At 43.0% G+C, this 15,341-nt stretch overlaps 1 protein-coding gene across 1 annotated transcript in view; it reads right to left on the reverse strand.

The window, feature by feature from the left end:
* The window catches only part of TULP4 (TUB like protein 4), an 860,077-nt gene extending 854,894 nt beyond the window's left edge, over positions 1-5,183 (reverse strand). The window contains exon 1 of the mRNA XM_069769358.1: positions 4,994-5,183. The gene's annotated coding sequence lies outside the window, so the exon portion shown is untranslated. The remainder of the gene's footprint in view (positions 1-4,993) is intronic.
* Between the last annotated feature and the right edge of the window lie 10,158 nt (positions 5,184-15,341).

The following is a 15,341-nucleotide window of genomic DNA, read 5'->3' on the forward strand; positions in this document are numbered from 1 at the left end:
GACAAGATGACTTTCAGCGGTACCATGGTTATTTATATCTGTCTTTTTGATCGCGTGTTATTCCACTTTATGTTCGGCGGTATGATAATAAAGCGTTGTTTTTTGCCTCGCTTTTTTTTTTTCTTACGGTGTTTACTGAAGGGATTAACTAGTGGGCCAGTTTTATAGGTCGGGTCGTTACGGACGCGGCGATACTAAATATATGCACTTTTGTTTTTTTTTTATTATTTAGATAAAGAAATGTATTTATGGGAATAATTTTTTTCTTCATTATTTAGGAATATTTTTTTTTATTTTTCTTTACACATTTGGAAAATTTTTTTTTTACTTTTTTACTTTGTCCCGGGGGGGGGGGGGGGGGGGGGGTGAGACATCACACATCGGTGATCTGACAGTTTGCACAGCACTGTCAGATCACCGATCTGACTTACAGCACTGCAGGCTTCACAGTGCCTGCTCTGAGCAGGCTCTGTGAAGCCACCTCCCTCCCTGCAGGACCGGGATGCCGCGGACATCTTGGATCCGGGCCTGGAGCAGAGAGGGAGGTAGGATGACAGGCAGCTGACACATGGCCGTGATCGGCCGCGCTCCCCCCGTGAGCGCTTCCGATCGCATATGACGTACTATCCCGTCGGTGGTCATTGGGGCCCACCCCACCTCGACGGGATAGTACGTCCAATGTCAGAAAGGGGTTAAAATACTTTTTTCTGGCTGTGTATTTTTTTAACCCTTTCACTACTATAGGATTAATAATGAATAGGCGTCATATTGACGCCTCTCCTTTATTAGCCAGGCTTAATGTAACCATACAATAGCAAGGTGACATCAACCCCTTATTACCCCATATCCCACACCTACTCGGGAGTGGGAAGAGAGGGGCTAAGTGCCGGAATTGGCGCATCTTACAGGAGAGGCTGCGGGCTGGTATTTGTAGCCGGGGAGGGGCAATATCCATTGCACCTCTCTATGCTATGAATATCAGCCCGCAGCTGTCTGCGTAGCCTTTCTGACTATAAAATATAGGAGGACCCCACGTCATTTTTTGGGTGGGTCCCCCTATTTTAAATAGCCAGTAAAGGCTACACAGACAGCTGCGGGCTGATATTCATAGCCTGGGAGGGGGCCATAGGTATTACCCCCTTCCCAGGCTACAAATATTGGCCCCCGGCCATCGGCTTTCCCCCTCTGGCACAGAAAAATGTGCTGGTGCCCACAACATTTTTTTTTTTTTTTTTAACTGAAACATTGTTCACTAACCCCTTTCTGCCAGCTGACGGAATATTATATCAGCTGGCAGTATCCCCCGTTTTGAGGTGGGCTTCGGCGGTGAGCCCACTTCAAAGCTGCAACAGATCAGCTGTTTTCAACAAAAAAAAAAAAAAAAAAAAATTACATAATCGCTAAACGGCGTAGCGAGAAAAAAAAGATTCAAAAGCCAAAATTATGTTTTTTTGGTCGCCGCGACATTGCATTAAAATGCAATAACGGGTGATCAAAAGAACATATCTGCACAAAAGTGGTATCACTAAAAACGTCAGCTCGTTACGCAAAAAAATTAGCCCTTACCCAACCCGCTATCTCAGAAAATATAGACGCTACGGGTATCTGAAAATGGCGCAATTATTTTATTTTTATTTTAGCAAAGTTTGGAATTTTTTTTCACCACTTACATAAAAAAAAAAAACCTAGACATGTTTGGTGTCGATGAACTCGTACTGACCTGGAGAATGATAATGGCAGGTCAGTTTTAGGCTGTGTGCACACGTTGCAGATTTGGGTGCAGGATTTTCTGCACAAAATCTGCATCTCCTTGCAGAAAACACAGCAGCATTTTTTATGCGTTTTTGGTGCGGTTTTTATACCTTTTTTATGCCTTTTTTGTGCAGTTTTGATGCAGTTTTTGGTGCGGTTTTGATGCGTTTTTAATGCAGTTTTTGGTGCAGTTTTACATCCGAATTAGTTGCAGATCGGATAATGCCTGCACACACACCCGAACAGTCCCGCACACACCCAAACAGCCCACAGACCCCGCCCGCACACACATACATACATGCACACAGTCACCATCCACACACTTCATTCCTCCCGAACTGCAGCGTTTCTCGGACGCACATCCGCAGCAAAACTGCACATCTTTTTTACATCTGCAGTTTTGCTGCGGATGTGCCCAACTCAATGCAAGTCTAAGGGTCCAGAAACGCTGCAGTTCGGCACAAAAGTAGTGACATGCTGCGGAAAAAAAAAAAAATCTACGTTTCGGTGCGGCTTTTTCCGCAGCATGTGCACAAGTCTGCGGCTCCCATGGACTTACATAGGTTGTGCACTACACTGCGGATTTGATGCAATTCTGTGCAGAAAAAAAAACCTGCGGATCTGCAATCAAATCCGCAACGTGTGCACACAGCCTTAGCATTTAGTGAACCTAGCAAAAAACAAATGTGGGATTGCACTTTTTTTTTTTTCAATTTCATCGCACTTTGAATTTTTTTTACATTTTCTGTTACACGACATGGTAAAACCAATGGTGTTGTTCAAAAGTAGAACTTGTCCCGCAAAAGATAAGCCCTCACATGGCCATATTGACGGAAACATTATGGCTCTGGAAAGAAGGGGAGCGATAAACGAAAAAAGCTCCAGGGGTTCAGAAACATGGATATTGACATATCTATGGAAACAGATATAGATATATAGATACATATCTATCTACCTATCTATCTGTAATGGAGTGTGGGTTGGACAAATGTAAAAGAGGAGGTTGGACAGAAAGGACATCACAAATCTTTTTGAAGAGAGAGGAGGGAGGGTTTGGGTGTGTTTTGGAGTGGGTGTGGTATGTTCGGGCTTACAGGCCAGTGCAATGCATCATGGAACTTGTAGTATTAGAGCACAATAAGTCAGGAGAAAGGAAGTTGTCGATTAACCCCATGAGAGCTGGATCTAGCACTGAGGATGTGCTGCTACAACATGATAAAAGGTAATATTGCTAAAATAAACACAGTGGATGTTTTCAGTGGCGCATAATAGCAAGATTTATGAAACAAAACGTTATAGTAGTGGACAACTTCTTTAAAGAAATCATGGACTAGAACTTTTCACTGTCATTATTTACAGCAAAAGCTTGATTATGTTTGCACCATAGCCTAGTAAAATGTGGTTGGACAATTCGCAGAACTTAGGGTCTTATCTTTTTTGATAGTTTCCAATTGTGCAGCTCTTATTTCTGTTCATAATAAAATGAAACACCCCTGTGCATTGAAGGATACAGTTGCCATGACAACAGTACCACACCTGAGAAGTATTGTGTAGGGGGTCCAAATATTTTTTTACTGGAGCAGCGACTGCTACTCTATGGGTGGGTACAGTTGCCATGGCAACAGCACATGCTGGAGAATCTCACCATGTCAGATGGATAAGGTTAGGTGGAAGTGTTGCTATGCTGGAGGTGCAAGCAGTTCAGGCCATCAGAAGCCCATGGCTGAATGTCAGAAATAGGCCGGGGTCACAATGCGTGAAACTCAAGTGAGTCTCTCACATCAAGTTCCGGCACTCGGGACCAGAGTGTGCAGCTGCATAGAAACACATGTAGCCGTACACTTGAGTGCCGGCAGCAGTGCGGGGACTTGATGCGCGAGTTTCTCGCATCGAACTCGCAAGTGTGACCCCGGCCTTAATGATTTATACACAATAATCATTCTGGAACTTTTGAAGCAAAATACAGACATAAAAATCTGCAGTATTTGTATCTGCAACTAACTATATTGGAAACATGTTTGTATAAAAACAAAAATGCTACAAGCCTAAAATAAATTATCAAACAGCACAGACATGGCATTCATAGACATAGTACCAGTGCATGCATGGCATTGTTAAGGATTTCCTGGGTTACTAGGAGCGTACCACAAGGTTCCCCTTGTCATCTATTGTCTCCAGAACCTTAATGATATAATTTATGACAACAGACTATTCCAATAAGGACAATGTGTAGAAAGTTCACGATGTCCACGTACACCGTGGCCGTGAGACGACAGTGTCCGGGTCCACGTACACCGTGGCCGTGAGACGACAGTGTCCGGGTCCACGTACACCGTGGCCGTGAGACGACAGTGTCCGGGTCCACGTACACCGTGGCCGTGAGACGACAGTGTCCGGGTCCACGTACACCGTGGCCGTGAGACGACAGTGTCCGGGTCCACGTACACCGTGGCCGTGAGACGACAGTGTCCGGGTCCACGTACACCGTGGCCGTGAGACGACAGTGTCCGGGTCCACGTACACCGTGGCCGTGAGACGACAGTGTCCGGGTCCACGTACACCGTGGCCGTGAGACGACAGTGTCCGGGTCCACGTACACCGTGGCCGTGAGACGACAGTGTCCGGGTCCACGTACACCGTGGCCGTGAGACGACAGTGTCCGGGTCCACGTACACCGTGGCCGTGAGACGACAGTACGCATACTGTATGCAGACCGGTACACTATATATTGGACACTTAACCAACACTTGCTGTCATTTCCACACACTACTGGGAGGGACAATGGATGTAATCAGCCAGTAAAGCCTGGGGATTGCCTGCTTCTTCACACAAATGCAGTTTTACAAGATCACTGAACTACAATGGTAAAAAGCAACAAGGTATTCAGTAGCAGCGAAGAACAAAGCAAAAACGGCCAACTATAATGAGGAAGGAGATCCGAGAGGTAGAATTCGTGGCCGCCAGAGAAACGGGTAACATTCCACTCCAGAAGGATGCGGGGTCTGCCAGGACCATTACCCAGCCATTGTGATACCTGTGCCCAGCACACAGCCGTGATCGGGAGACCCCTGCCCGCCGCACCCGGTGCTGCCCGCCGCACATTACATCAGCGGCACACAGCAGCGCTGGGGGAGCCGCTCACTGACAATGAACGCACACAAATACCCGGCGAGCAGCCCCATTACTCAGGAGCAACAGGCCGCGGCGGATTACAGGAGGAGCAGCCACGGCCGCAGCTTACCTTGGGGCAGGAGCCGCTCTCCTCCGCTGCCCGGTGTCTCTCTATATGCGGGGCCTATCGCTCTACCGCCGCCCCCCTCACCTCCTCCTCCAGCGCGAAACACACGTGATGCCTGTCACGTGACATGACTCCCTCTTCCCCAGTTTGCTCCAGGTTGTCTGTCACTTCCCGACGTTCCTGCCTCCTCTTGTGGCCGCGAGTGCCTGGCATCAGAGAGACATGATGTCATGGCTGTGCTGGGCACTCGCCTCCCTGTCACCTTGCCACAGGAAAATAAGAACAGCTAAAATTCACCTCTGCATTAACCCCTTTACCCCCAAGGGTGGTTTGGACGTTAATGACCGGGCCAATTTTTACAATTCTGACCACTGTCCCTTTATGAGGTTATAACTCTGGAACACTTCAATGGATCCCAGTGATTCTGACATTGTTTTCTCGTGACATATTGTACTTCATGACAATGGTAAAATTCTTTGATATTACCTGCGTTTATTTGTGAAAAAAATGGAAATTTGGTGAAAATTTTAAAATTGCACAATTTTCCAACTTTTAATTTTTATGCAATTAAATCACAGAGATATGTCACACAAAATACTTAATAAGTAACATTTCCACATGTCTACTTTACATCAGCACAATTTTGAAACCAAAAATTTTTTTGTTAGGGAGTTATAAGGGTTAAAAGTTGACCAGCAATTTCTCATTTTTACAACACCATTTTTTTTTAGGGACCACATCACATTTGAAGTCATTTTGAGGGGTCTATATGATAGAAAATAACGAAGTGTGACACCATTCTAAAAACTGCACCCCTCAAGGTGCTCAAAATCACATTTAAGAAGTTTATTAACATTTCAGGTATTTCACAGGAATTTTTGCAATGTTTAAATAAAAATGAACATTTAACTTTTTTTCACAAAACATTTACTGCAGCTCCAATTTGTTTTACCAAGAGGAGAAAATGGACCACAAAACTTGTTGTACAATTTGTCCTGAGTACACCGATACCCCATATGTGGGGGTAAACCACTGTTTAGGCGCAAGGGAAAGCTCGGAAGGGAAAGAGCGCCGTTTGACTTTTCAATTCAAATTTGACAGGAATTGAGATGGAATGCCATGTTGCGTTTGGAGAGGCACTGATGTGCCTAAACATTGAAACCCCCTTCAAGTGACACCATTTTGGAAAGAAGACCCCCTAAGGAAGGAAGTTATCTAGATGTGTGGTGAGCACTTTGACCCAACAAGTGTTTTACAGAAGTTAATAATGCAGAGCTGTATAAATAAAAAATCATATTTTTTCACAAAAATGATCTTTTCGCCCCCAATTTTTTATTTTCTCAAGGGTAAGAGAAGAAATTAGACCCCAAAAGTTGTTGTACAATTTGTCCTGAGTATGTTGGTACCCAATATGTGGGGGTAAACCACTGCTTGGGCGCATGGCAGAGCTCGGAAGGGAAGGAGCGCCATTTGACTTTTCAATGCAAAATTTACTGGTATTGAGATGGGACGCCATGTTGCGTTTAGAAAGCCACTGATGTGCCTAAACATTGAAACAAGTGACACCATTTTGGAAAGTAGACCCCCTAAGGAACTCATCTGGATGTGTTGTGAGAACTTTAAACCCGCAAGTGTTTCACTACAGTTTATAACGCAGAGCCGTGAAAATAACAATTCTTTTTTTTTCCACAAAAATTATTTTTTAGCCTCCAGTTTTGTATTTTTCCAAGGGTAACAGTTGAAATTGTTGTCCAATTTGTCCTGAGTACGCTGATACCCCATATGTTGGGGTAAACCCCTGTTTAGGCGCACGGGAGAGCTCGGAAGGGAAGGAGCACTGTTTTACTTTTTCAACGCAGAATTGGCTGGAATTGAGATCGGACGCCATGTTGCGTTTGGAGAGCCCCTGATGTGCCTAAACAGTGGAAACCCCCAATTCTAACTGAAACCCTAGTCCAAACACACCCCTAACCCTATTCCCAACGGTAGCCCTAACCACACCCCTAACCCTGACACACCCCTAACCCTAATCCCAACCCTATTCCCAACTATAAATGTAATGTAATCTAAACCCTAACTTTAGCCCCAACCCTAACTATAGCCTTAACCCTAGCCGGAACCCTAGCCCTAGACCTAACCATAACCCTAGCCCTAACCCTAATGGGAAAATGGAAATAAATACATTTTTTTTTTTTCCCCTAACTAAGGGGGTGATGAAGGGGGGTTAGATTTACTTTTATAGTGGATTTTTTAGTGGATTTTTATGATTGGCAGCCGTCACACACTGAAAGACGCTTTTTATTGCAAAAAATATTTTTTGCGTTACTACATTTTGAAAGCTATAATTTTTCCATATTTGGGTCCACAGAGTCATGTGAGGTCTTGTTTTTTGCAGGACGAGTTGATGTTTTTATTGGTAACATTTTCGGGCATGTGACATTTTTTTATCACTTTTTATTCCGATTTTTGTGAGGCAGAATGACCAAAAACCAGCTATTCATGAATTTCTTTTGGGGGAGGCGTTTATACCGTTCCGCGTTTGGTAAAATAGATAAAGCAGTTTTATTCTTTGGTTCAGTACCATTACAGCGATATCTCATTTATATCATTTTTTATTATGTTTTGGCGCTTTTATACGATAAAAACTATTTTATAGAAAAAATTATTATTTTTGCATCGCTTTATTCTGAGGACTATAACTTTTTTATTTTTTCTTTGATGACGCTGTATGGTGGCTCATTTTTGGCGGGACAAGATGACGTTTTCAGCGGTACATGGTTATTTATATCCATCTTTTTGATCACGTGTTATTCCACTTTTTGTTTGGCGGTATGATAATAAAGTGTTGTTTTTTGCCTCGTTTTTTTTTTTTTTTTTTTCCGTGTTCCCTGAAGGGGTTAACTAGTGGGACAGTTTTATTGGTCGGGTCGTTACGGACGCGACAATACTAAATATGTGTACTTTTATTGTTTTTTTTTATTTAGATAAAGAAATGTATTTATAGCAACAACTGGACACAGTACTCCATGTGCGGTCTAACTAGGGATTTGTACAGAGGCAGTATAATGCTCTCATCATGTGTATCCAGACCTCTTTTAATGCACCCCATGATCCTGTTTGCCTTGGCAGCTGCTGCCTGGCACTGGCTGCTCCAGGTAAGTTTATCATTAACTAGGATCCCCAAGTCCTTCTCCCTGTCAGATTTACCCAGTGGTTTCCCGTTCAGTGTGTAATGGTGATATTGATTCCTTCTTCCCATGTGTATAACCTTACATTTATCATTGTTAAACCTCATCTGCCACCTTTCAGCCCAAGTTTCCAACTTATCCAGATCCATCTGTAGCAGAATACTATCTTCTCTTGTATTAACTGCTTTACATAGTTTTGTATCATCTGAAAATATCGATATTTTATTGTGCAAACCTTCTACCAGATCATTAATGAATATGTTGAAGAGAATAGGTCCCAATACTGACCCCTGCGGTACCCCACTGGTCACAGCGACCCAGTTAGAGACTATACCATTTATAACCACCCTTTGCTTTCTATCACTAAGCCAGTTACTAACCCATTTACAAACATTTTCCCCCAGACCAAGCATTCTCATTTTGTGTACCAACCTCTTGTGCGGCACGGTATCAAACGCTTTGGAAAAATCGAGATATACCACGTCCAATGACTCACCGTGGTCCAGCCTATAGCTTACCTCTTCATAAAAACTGATTAGATTGGTTTGACAGGAGTGATTTCTCATAAACCCATGCTGATATGGAGTTAAACAGTTATTCTCATTGAGATAATCCAGAATAACATCCCTCAGAAACCCTTCAAATATTTTACCAACAATAGAGGTTAGACTTACTGGCCTATAATTTCCAGGTTGACTTTTAGAGCCCTTTTTAAATATTGGCACCACATTTGCTATGTGCCAGTCCTTCGGAACAGACCCTGTCGCTATAGAGTCCCTAAAAATAAGAAATAATGGTTTATCTATTACATTACTTAGTTCTCTTAGTACTCGTGGGTGTATGCCATCCGGACCCGGAGATTTATCTATTTTAATCTTATTTAGCCAGTTTCGCACCTCTTCTTGGGTTAGATTGGTGACCCTTAATATACGGTTTTCATTGTTTCTTGGGATTTCACCTAGCATTTCATTTTCAACCGTGAATACTGTGGAGAAGAAGGTGTTTAATATGTTAGCTTTACATCTGGGTGACGCACCTTAAAGGGAAGGTGCCAGCAAAAACAAAAAATTCCAGAAATTGAAAAAATGTAAAGAATTAATGTTTACATTTTCTTAAAAAAATATTATCATTTGTTTATAATTTAGTAAAATATGAAAAATAATTTTAAAAAGTTTGGCATTTCCACTTTTAAACACTAGGGGGAGCAGCTACTGAAATTTGACAAAAACCTAGTGCACAACTAGCTCACATTACTGCACTGCAGTAATTATGGGCGGAGTCTGCTGAGATGTGTGTGTGATGTCACTTCTCCCCTTCTGGATGTTTGCTAAGGGATAAGGCCGGCGTCACACTAGCGAGTTTTACGGCCGTATGAGAGGTGCTGAAAATACGGATTGCACACAGTACAATGATTCTCTATGGCCCAGCTCCTATCAGCAGTATTTTACAGATCCTTATTATACGGTCTTCTACGACCATAGAAAATCGCAGCATGCTGCGTTTGTCACCGTATTGTGCAAAAAATACGCCAATGAAAGTCTATGGGGCCGAGAAAATTACGGATTACACACGGACCATGCGTGTGACTTGCGAGAAATATGCTAGACATCTCCAGACATCGCCAGGTGCAAGGAATTGTGCCAAGCCATCAATCAGGAAGCTAAGACATGCTAATTAGCTGAAAAAGCCACACAGACAATCCCGGAAGTCTGCCGCTCGCCTCCACGGAGTTGCAAGCATCATGGCCAGCATAATAAACGTGGATATGCTCCTCATCCTGGTCCAAGAAAGGCCAGAAATCTGGGACCAGCGGGATCCTAATTATTCAAACCGTGCCAGGAAAGAGGCAGCTTGGAGGACCATCTGTGGGATCCTATTCCCAGATTATGCCCAACGGCCACGTGCGGAGCAGACACAACTTTGTAAGTACACTAATGTATTGACATTAATTTACCTTGAAAGATGCTTTCCCTACATGATTACAGGAATAATCTATTTTCTCTTACAATGTTATTTTTTGCCATTTTGTACAAAAAAACAGAGCTGATTAACATGATAAAGTGTTTAGGTACATAGCTAATATTGATGTTGCATTGGGTACTATTTTTTTGGAATCAAAACTCGTCCAGGGGAGGGTTGACCCTCTTTTTTGTTTTAACAAAAATTGTAATGTTATGATAATTAGTTAAGAAGTATATATAAGCAGGGTGCGTAATCCAATGAGTAACTCAAAGTAGAAAATAGCAATTGGATACCTAAAACTTCACTTTTATTAAGTTACGTTAAAAATTCAAAAAATGCGACATGTAACACCAAAAACACTGCACATGGGGGAAGGGAAACCTAGTGAGGAAAGTGCCCTATACCCTACACAGAAGGGAGGACTAACATAAATACATACAATAAAATGACAGTACCGATTGTTCCCTATTCTGGTATATTACCAGTCTAAGGGATGATGCCAAATACCACTATATATACAGTGGGAAAGCAAGCATATATCTTTTAGACCCCTTGGAAAAATGCAAATTCAATCTATCGGCATTGTATTTCCAAACAGTCCACCATACGGGTCATACGTTAACCTGGACTGATATTTTACTGAAATCATAAATGCAGACTGATATCCAGCCTTTCGAAGCACCTGTGTACAGTTATCAGAACCAGTCATACAAAAGTGGTTAATTAATATCAGATACCAGCCCACAGTGTTATATTAGGAGGCTTTTAAAGGAATCTAAGGACCTGCATTAACCACTATGCCTGTCTGTCTCCAGTGGTGTTATATCAGGAGGCTTTTCCCACTAGTTGTATATTCACATGCATCCTTTTCAACACAAATCACAGTCACTGTCAGTTTGTAGCAGCATAGCAATGAGGCTTTAAATCTAACACCTACGTCCAAAATAAACAACTGTACACCGCCGTCTAACCAACATGTGTGCAAAAAAATCCCCAAATATATATGGGTGGATCTCACCGGAAATTTTGGAGAGATTCCTCTCTATCTGGAGTCCCCCTGTAGTGGTGAGAAAAGTAGAAGCCTCAGCTATGGCCAGCGTCTCCCGACACGTTTCATCCTATGGAATCATCAGGGGAGTATAAACCTGCATCTGCCGCTAGGATAGCCATCTTGGTACACCTGGATGTTTGGGTGAATGTGTGACCATATCCGGTATGGGGAACGCCGCTCCTCTGCTCTAGCGAATCCATGACGCCGCTCCACAGCTGCGGTAAATCTGTAATTTGGGGTAAGCGTTAGACACATATAAATTGTGGTCGGCCGCACATAGCGGCACCTGCACCTGACGAAGCCACTTCGGTGGCGACACGCGTTGGGCTTTGGCCCCTTGGACTGATGTAGGGATAGGTATCTTGGTCTTGTTCTATTTGCGGCACTATTCTATCATCCAGTGTGGTTATATTGCGCCCTTGCGCAGTCGAGAGGGCTCTCCCTAGTATTGCTAGATTTTTCTAGTTTTTTATGTATGCGTGCACCTGATCTTAGGGGGGCGGTACACATGTTTGTGGTGCTCGGATATATTTCTGGGACTTGCTGGGAACATTATCCTTACCTAGAGCCATTTAAGCTGTATAAGATTGTCATTGTTGCATGTTTATATGCTCCCCCCTATGTTCAAGGTTAACGGTTTAGCACTTAATATCGTGCATGTTATTTCAATACATTCCTAGTACTGGAGGCTGATCACCTTCGGTATAATATCATACATTCTGATAACTTGGGGGACTGAGTTTTAATAGGTTTATGTGAATGTGTATTTTCTGTCATTGTTTCCATCATTATATTGCTTGTACTACCCTATTTTTGCTCTCTTGAATATAGTAGGTGTGTGCATACTTATTTAGGGTATATTTCCCTTTGGTACTGCGAGCTGGGCCAGATATAGATTGTATTTCTTAGATTATTTATGTCAGGATAGGCCAACAGAATTATACTTGACCCTTCATTTATGTATCACTGTATTTGTGGCTACTATTATAACAGAAATATTTTGGGATACCTATCATTCCTCTACACGTCCAGGGGGGGGTTCCTTATCAGGAACTTTTGATGTCTTACTTTGTTTTTAAATGTTTTTAAGTGTTGTGTGCTGTTTTGTGTTTTCTTGGCTGACAAAATAAAGAATTTAAAAATGATTGATATATTATTGGCTTGGTGATCCCCATATGACATATAGTGTGACGCCTCTTTTTTCTTGTCCCCACAGTCACACATTACACTTCACACTCCAGCCACCAGGGGGAGCAAAAGGCACTATGTGTTAGGCCACTCCTCACACTGGTAAAACTGGGGGTCGGATAGGAAGTTAGAGAGAACGCAGCCTGGGAGAGCTCCAGGGAGGACCTGTCAGGGGTGGATTCCTGGAAAGGTACCTAGCAGAAAGACAGAACGTAAGGAGCTGCGCCTGCACTACCTTGCGGCGGCAATCCTAAGAAAGGACACGAGGAGAAGGATATTGTGGAGAAGTGAGAAACGAGATCAAAGCACAAAGGAGAGCCAGTAGGAGTCGTGCTCCGAGAACGGCAACATCCTACTGAGGCGCGTAGCCGGTGACCGGAACATCGAGGAAGTAACTGACTCCATGCATTACTTCAAATACCGCAGGACAGTTGATTATTGGTTGGCTGTCTACCATACATCACCTAAGCAGACATAGGGGGCAAGCGTGGAGAGGGGCATCTCTAGGGTCCCAGAATAGCTCCGAGCCTTCCCGTCAAACGGGTGCGTCCTATCCAGATAAACTTGGGGGATGAAGAGAGAGAGATAAAGAACGAATACGAGAGTTGTGAGGACTATCCCGAATGATCAGCAGGGAAGAACTACAACACACAGGCGCTAGTGGTAGGCACTGATTTCCACCTGCAAAGGGAACTCTGGATGTGCCTTTGGACCGTCCGGACTCAGCCAGCCCTGTTAACAGTGCTCTGGATTGTGGATCCCGAAGTCTTCAGTAAAAGGTAAAGAGACTGCAACCCTGTGTCCTCGTTATTACCTGCACCTCACATCATCACCACCTGCACTACTGGGAAGCCCTGGGGATATACTTCACCTGTGGGAAGGTATATCATCTAGCTGCCATAACATCACCCCAGTGGGCCCCAAGCAGCGTCGGTCACCCTGACCGAATACCACAGGTGGCGTCACGAAACCTTGGCCGACTTTCATCACCCCTTTCATTGGACGCCCCTTAGCAGGGTCACGGACCGGGTCCAGCCACCGTGACAACCCCAGAACCGAGACAGAGAGGATCGGTACCGAGTAACCCGCGTCCCTGCGTCTGGGGGCGCTCAAAGTCCATATATATTTGGACAGAGACAACATTTTTCTAATTTTGGTTCTAGACATTACCACAATGAAGTTTAACCCCTTAGTGACAGAGCCAATTTGGTACTTAATGACTGAGCCAATTTTTACAATTCTGACCACTGTCACTTTATGAGGTTATAACTCTGGAACGCTGGAACGGATCCTGCTGATTCTGAGATTTTCGTGACATATTGTACTTCATGTTAGTTCATGGTAACATTTCTTCGATATTACCTGCGATTATTTATGAAAAAAATGGAAATATGGCAAAAAATTTTAAAATGTAGCAATTTTCAAACTTTGTATTTTTATGCACTTAAATCAGAGATATGTCATGAAAAATAGTTAATAAATAACATTTCCCACATGTCTACTTTACATCAGCACAATTTTGGAAACAAATTTTTTTTTTGTTAGGGAGTTATAAGGGTTAAAAGTTGACCAGCAATTTCTCATTTTTACAACACCATTTTTTTTTAGGGACCACATCACATTTGAAGTCATTTTTAGGGGTCTATATGATAGAAAATAACGAAGTGTGACACCATTCTAAAAACTGCACCCCTCAAGGTTCTCAAAACCACATTCAAGAAGTTTATTAAGCCTTTACGTGCTTCACAGGAACTGAAACAATGTGGAAGGAAAAAAATGAACATTTAACTTTTTTTTGCAAACATTTTAATTCAGAACCATTTTTTTTTATTTTCACATGTGTAAAAACAGAAATGTAACATAAATTTTGTTATGCAATTTCTCCTGAACACGCCAATACCCCATATGTGGGGGTAAACCACTTTTTGGGCGCACCGCAGAACTTGGAAGTGAAGGAGCGCCGTTTGACTTTTTCAATGTAGAATTGGCTGGAATTGAGATTGGACGCCATGTCGCGTTTAGAGAGCCCCTGATGTGCCTAAACAGTGGAAACCCCCACAAGTGACACCATTTTGGAAACTAGACCCCTTAAGGAACTTATCTAGATGTGTGGTGGGCACTTTGAACCCCCAAGTGCTTCACAGAAGTTTATAACGTAGAGCCGTGAAAATAACAAATTGCATTTGTTTACACAAAAATGATCTTTTCACCCACAAATTCTTATTTTCACAAGGGTAACAGGAGAAATTAGACCACAAAAGTTGTTGTGCGATTTCTCCTGAATACATCGATACCCCATATGTGCGGGTAAACCACTGTTTGGGCGCACCGCAGAGCTTGGAAGAGAAGGAGTGCTGTTTTACTTTTTCAATGTAGAATTGGCTGGAATTGAGATCGGATGCCATATTGCGTTTGGAGAGCCCGTGATGTGCCTAATCAGTAGAAACCCTCCACAAGTGACCCCATTTTGGAAACTAGACCCCCCAAGGAACTTATCTAGATGTGTGGTGAGAACTTTGAATTCCCAAGTGCTTCACAGAAGTTTAGAATGCAGAGTCGTGAAAATAAAAAAAAAAATTTTTCACAAAAAAGAAATTGTAGCCCCCAAGTTTTTATTTTCACAAGGGTAACAGGAAAAATTGGACCGCAATAGTTGTTGTGCAATTTATCCCGAGTACGCTGATGCACCATATGTGGGGGTAAACCACTGTTTGGGCGCACGGCAGAGCTCGGAAGGGAAGGAGCGCCGTTTTGGAATGCAGACTTTGATAGAATGGTCTGTGGGCGTTATGTTGCGATTGCAGAGCCCCTGATGTACCTAAACAGTAGTAAACCCCCACAAGTGACCCCATTTTTGAAACTAGACCCCCCGAGGAACTTATCTAGATGTGTGGTGAGAACTTTGAATGCCCAAGTGCTTCACAGAAGCTTAGAATGCAGAGTCATGAAAATAAAAAAATAT

Source organism: Ranitomeya imitator, chromosome 5 (genome assembly GCF_032444005.1).
Source record: "Ranitomeya imitator isolate aRanImi1 chromosome 5, aRanImi1.pri, whole genome shotgun sequence".
NCBI lineage: Eukaryota > Metazoa > Chordata > Amphibia > Anura > Dendrobatidae > Ranitomeya > Ranitomeya imitator.